The sequence below is a fragment of the Balaenoptera borealis genome (genome assembly GCF_965194805.1).
Source record: "Balaenoptera borealis genome assembly, chromosome: 3".
In the NCBI taxonomy this organism is placed as follows: Eukaryota; Metazoa; Chordata; class Mammalia; order Artiodactyla; family Balaenopteridae; genus Balaenoptera; species Balaenoptera borealis.
The window spans coordinates 113,118,559-113,124,993 of record NC_138866.1 but is presented as its reverse complement, the minus strand read 5'-3'; positions in this window follow the sequence as shown (position 1 = coordinate 113,124,993).

Here is a 6,435-nt window from a genome sequence, read left to right as displayed (position 1 = left end):
ACTGAAGAAACATCTACAGATTTTGAGGGAAAATATTTTGACACAAATATAATATGGAGCTGAGTTTTTCCTATGTGAATGATCATTCATGGGTCAAGATAGAGATGGAAGTCAGGGAGAAAGAAAGACTTTTTTTTAGACTTTCAGAGACTCAGATGCCTACTACCTGCTTACTCATTTGAAGGATATAATATATATACTGAATAATGGAAAGACAGAGTTACAGGAGTGGCGAATCGATGTGATCTTGTGTTCCAGCTCCAACTGTCCAGAGCACTTGCTAAGAAGGGCTGTGAGTTTCTGTCTAGTCTCAGATGCAGGAGTACCTGGATTAATTAGTAACATTGGCCACAGGCCCCTGTTGCATATGCAGAGCCCCCCTGAATACCCACAGAGAAAAGAGCATGGAGGTCAAGACACCGAACACCAACTCCCTTTGGGGAAGTGGGATGGGGCCTAAACCCATGGGACATCCACTTTGAACACTTCTGTATTGTATACATTTCTTGTGAGCACATACTACCTTCGTGAAAACAATACATGTAATTACATTTTTTAAATGTATGTATTTTGTATGTATATTCTAAATATATATTTTGTGTATTTGTATGTATTTTAAACGTATGTATATACTATCCAAAGAAAACGAAAACACAAATTCAAAAAGATAGATGCAGGGACTTCCCTGGTGGCGTAGTGGTTAACGATCCACCTGCCAATGCAGAGGACACGGGTTTGAGCCCTGGTCGGGGAAGATCCCACATGCCACGGAGCAACTAAGCCCATACGCCACAACTACTGCGCTCTAGAGCCCACAAGCCACAACTACTGAGCCCATGTGCCACAGCTACTGAAGCCGCGTGCCTAAAGCCCATGCTCTGCAACAAGAGAAGCCACCGCTCGCCGCAACTAGAGAAAGCCCGAGCACAGCAACGAAGACCCAACGCAGCCATAAGGAAATAAATAAATAAATAAATAAATAAATTTATTTATTTAAAAAGAAAAGATAGATGCAACCCAATATTCACAGCAGCATTATTTACAATAGCCAAGATATGGAAGCAACCTAAGTGTCCATCAACAGATGAATGCATAAAGAAGATGTGGTATATATACATACAATGGAATACTACTCAGCCATAAAAAAAATGAAATTTTGCCATTTGCAGCAACATGGATGGACTTGAAGGGTATTATGCTAAGTGAAATAAGTCAAAGAAAGACAAATACTGTATGATATCACTTATATGTGGAGTCTAAAAAATAAAACAAAAAAGAAATAGTGAATATAACAAAAAAGAAACAGACTCAAAGATATAGAGAACAAACTAGTGGTTACCAGTGGGAAGAGGGAAGGGGGAGGGGCAATATATCAGGGTAGGGGATTAGGAGGTACAAACTACTATGTATAAAATATATAAGCTACAAGGGTATACTGCACAGCACAGAAAATATAGACAATAGTTTATAATAACTATAAATGGAGTATAACATTTAAAAATTATGAATCACTATGTTATACACCTGAAGCATATAATATTGTAAATAAACTATACCTCAATAAAAAAAGTATGTATATATTGTATTTATACCTTTTGAGACAATTCCAATTTTGGATGTTTAATTAGTGGAACTAATCAAGATGTGAGTTCTTCCCAATTTGATCTATAGATAGAGTGCAACCCCAGTCAAAATCCCAGCAAGTTATTTTATGGATATTGACAAACTGGATTTAAAGTTTATATGGAGAGGCAAAAGACCCAGAATAGTCAACACAATATTGAAGGAGAAGAACAAAGTCAGAGGACTGATGCTTCCCAACTTCAAGACTCACTTTAAAACTACAGTAATCGGGCTTCCCTGGTGGCGCAGTGGTTGGGAGTCTGCCTGCCGATGCAGGGGACGCGGGTTCGAGTCCTGGTCTGGGAGGATCCCACGTGCCGCGGAGCAACTGGGCCCGTGAGCCGCAATTACTGAGCCTGCGCGTCTGGAGCCTGTGCTCCGCAACAGGAGAGGCCGCGATGGTGAGAGGCCCGCGCATCGCGATGAAGAGTGGCCCCCGCTTGCCACAACTGGAGGGGGCCCTCGCACAGAAACGAGGACCCAACACAGCCATAAATAAATAAAAATTAAAAAAAAAAAAACAAAAAACTACAGTAATCAAGATAGTGTGATACTGGAACCAATCAGATAAATGTACACATTTGCTTGTGGGCTGATGGCCAGAGTGGAATGTGTGTTTTAAACATGTATAATATTGTTATAATAAAAATATACCAACAAATGAAACAAACAAAAAGATAAGACGGATACAAGTCAGCCCTCCCTGACTGTGTTAGATGCCACAGAAACAAAGGACACAGTTCCCTCAGAGCACTTATCCAGTTTTCTTCTAGAGTGAGCATGGTATTAATATCTCTGCTTTTTAAAAATTATTAACTAGGGGCTTCCCTGGTGGCGCAGTGGTTGAGAATCTGCCTGCCAATGCAGGGGACACGGGTTCGAGCCCTGGTCTGGGAAGATCCCACATGCCGCGGAGCAACTGGGCCCGTGAGCCACAATTACTGAGCCTGCGCGTTTGGAGCCTGTGCTCCGCAACAAGAGAGGCCACTATAGTGAGAGGCCCGCGCACCGCGATGAAGAGTGGCCCCCGCTTGCCACAACTAGAGAAAGCCCTCGCACAGAAATGAAGACCCAACTCAGCCATAAATAAATAAATAAATAAATTTAAAAAAAAAAGAAAAAAAAAAGATGTTCACATTTGTATTCACTAAAAAAAAAAAAAAAAATTATTAACTAAACTTCATGATTTATTTGCATTTCATTTTTCCATTAATGTCTATTTGCTGCTCCAGGTTCCCATCCAGGATATCATATTGCATTTAGTTGTCATGTCTCCTTAGGCCCCTCCAGGAGATTTCTGCATTTTAAACAGGGCTTAACCATCTGTCATTAGACAGTGATTCCTGCCAAAGAACCTGGGCCACCCATCCCCATGGGAGGTTGAAGACACTCACCCTGGGTCCTGGGTTCCGAGGACTTGTCTGATCTGCTGCTGGGAGCAGCACCGATTTCTCTGTTCCTCTTCCTCCTTTCTGGGCAATACTGATGGTCTTTGCACCTGAGCTTTCGCACAGCTGTCACCTAGGGGGCAGCGCTGCAGAGCCTGGGGCAGCGAGGCCCATCTGGTAGCTCTGCATTTAGCACACACCTGGAGCCTTCTCTGTCACTTGGCGGTGACTGACCTCTTGAATGAGAGGCCTCAGATGGCAAACAGGCTCCACCTGACTTTCACAATCAGCAAGAACCAGGAGCCCAGTGCTCTCCTTCTTATCTGTTGGCCTCAAGTAAAAAGAAAACATCCAGACCCTCTTGCCAGCCCAGGGGAATGGGCTGGCGAGGACCCTCCATCTGAAGGTCCCGTCATTGCAGGGGGCTGTGTGGTGTGCCCACTCCAGGCCTCTATTTCCTGGTATTATCAATATTTAACCACGGAGCAGGGAGCCAAGCCTGGCCTTTTACAGCCTCTGCTTTCTCCCAGTGAGGGTCATGGCCTCCTGTGAACTCCTCACAAGAAGCTATAAAATAAGACCTTTGGAGGGTCAGGGGTGGGGAAGGCAAGGCACGTGAGGCTGTGTGAGTGACCCAGAGAGGAGGAAGCGGGCCAGGTTGAACAGCGTTGAGTGGGAAGGGTTTGGTGGGGAAGCAGGAGTGAGGTGCTCCCCCCACCAGGCCACATGTATTCAATTCTGATCATCAGTGGGCTTTTCTACCCACCCACCCCCAGGCTCCTTGCATCTCCAGCAACCCTTGGAGTTGGCTCAGTAAGGAGTAGGGTTCCCATTTCCCAAGTGAGGAAACAGGTTGAATGAAGTCACATGACAGGTGCAAGCTCCTCTACGAGTTAATATTGGTCAGCGGTGTGAACGACAGAGAAAAGGAGATGCAACAGGGAACCTAGGGCCAGAATGGACTCCAGCTCCTCATCGTTTCGTAACTCATTCATTCAATAAATATTACTTGAACACCAACTGTGTGGACACAAGGTAAACAAGACAGGCAAGGACCCTGGTCTCCTGAAGCTCATACTCTAGGGGACAGACAGGCAACAAAAAAGTAAGTAAAACATAAATAATTTCAGCTAGTGACAGTTTCTGTGAATAATTTAAACAACGAAATGATACAGAAATAGATGGGGGGCTATGATTACTATATTACTTTACTAAAAACTGAATGACAAAGAATTAACTATGCAAAGACCTGGGGCGGCAAGTGCAAAGGCACTGAAGAAATAATGAGCTTAATTAGTTTGAGAAACAAAAAAAAGGGCAACATAGCTGAAGCACAGTGATATGGGGAGGTGGCATGGAATAAAGTTGGAGGGTAGACAGAAACAGAACATGCAGTAAAACAGAATAAGGAGTATGGATGTAGAGAGAAGCCACTGGAGGTGACATGATCTGACTGACATTTATCCAAGATCACTTGGCCTGCTGGGTGGGGAATGGTTTGTAAGGGAGCAAGAGAGGAGATGGGAGACATTAGGAGGCTCTTGCATTCATCCAGGCAAGAGACAGCGGTGGTTTGGACCAGGATAATGACAGCAAAGATGGGGAGAAGTGGTCAGATTCAGGGTACATTTTGGAGAGAAAGGCAGCTGATAGATTTCGAAAGAAAGGAACTCAACTCTAGCTCTCTTAAGCACAAAAGGAATTCGAAAGGAATTCATTGGCTCATATAACTGGGAAGAGCAGAGTGGAGCTGTCCTTAAGGATAGCTGGAACCAGGAGTCTGAAGATCCTTCGTTCTTTCTCTCTAGGTCTCTTTCTTTTTTTTTTTTTTTTGTAATTGCACTTAAAAAAAAAAAAAATTCATTTATTTATTTATTTTTCGCTGTGTTGGTTCTTCGTTTCTGTGCGAGGGCTTTCTCCAATTGTGGCGAGCGGATGCCACTCTTCATCGCAGTGCGCGGGCCTCTCACTGTCACGGGCCTCTCGTTGCGGAGCACAGCTCCCGACGCGCAGGCTCAGTAGTCGTGGCGCATGGGCTTAGTTGCTCCGCGGCATGTGGGATCTTCCCGGACCAGGGCTCGAACCCGTGTCCCCTGCATCGGCAGACAGACTCTCAACCACTGCGCCATCAGGGAAGCCCTCTAGGTCTCTTTCTGCTTCTCTCTGGGTATCAGGCTCATTCCCACAGGCTGGCCATCTCCTGGTAGCTGGACCAGGCTGCAGGAAATCCAGGCTCACACCCTTACAGCTAGAGGAGGAAGGAGTCCCTCTTCTCAACTCCAGTTTGGCAGTTCCTGGGACAGGACCCTAATTGTCCTGGCCTGGGTCACATACCCACGTTTTGGATCAGTTGTTTTGGCCAAGGGTGAAGTACTATGGATGCTAGCTCAAATCTCATACCCATTGAGTAGCCAAGAGAGAAAGGCTGTGAGCTGGATAGCCATGCCAGTGTGGGTCCCTAAAGTGACCCCTTGACTACAATCCTCCCAGTCTGCCCTGGGGGAGTGTCACTGGGCTCTTAAAGGGGATTGTGTCCCCTTCAAGAGGCGCCTGCCCCATCCAAGGTTTTCCACTCTTCTGCCTGTTTCTCTTTTCTTCTTCCTCTTACTTTAGTTCTCTCTGCTACAGCTTATCCAATAACTATTATTCCATATTTGCTCTGTGCCAGGATTATGCTACTGATGAACAATCACAGTCATTGTTCCTGACTTCATGGAGACTGCAGTCTCATGGGAGTCACACAGGTGGTCACACCAGGGATCACGTAATTGATTGCTGTGTGATAAGGGCCATGACGTACACACAAAGACGAGAGAACATTACCAAGCCCTCCCTTCCTCATAGCTTCAAATATCACTTCTGGACAAATCAGTCCTACCTTGGACTCTCCTTTCTTGACCTCTCCAGTTCCTTGTCTCCCTCCCTGGGCAATTAGTAGTGGAGTGGAGTAGAAAGAGCTTTGGACTTTCCCCTGCTATTCTAAATCTACCACCTCATAATCCTTCTAATCTCAGTTTAAATATCATCCTGTCAGGGAAACCTTCTATATCAGTTAAGACTTGTGATTGGTTCTGGGTAACAAAGACCCAATTTCAATGGTTTAAATACATAGGGTTTATTTTTTCATATAAGAGTTTCAGAGGTAAGGACTTCCCTGCTGGTCCATTGGGTAAGACTCCACACTCCCAATGCAGGGGGCCCGGGTACGATCCCTGGTCGGGGAACTAGATCCCACATGCATGGTGCAACTAAGAGTTCACATGCCACAACTGAGAAGCCTGCATGCTGCAACTAAAAAAAAAAAAGATCCCACATGCCGCAACGAAGATCCCGCATGCCACAACTAAGACCTGGTGCAGGCTAAATAAATAACTAAATTTTTTTTTTTTTTTTTTAAAGAATTTCAGAGGTAGACAGTTACTGA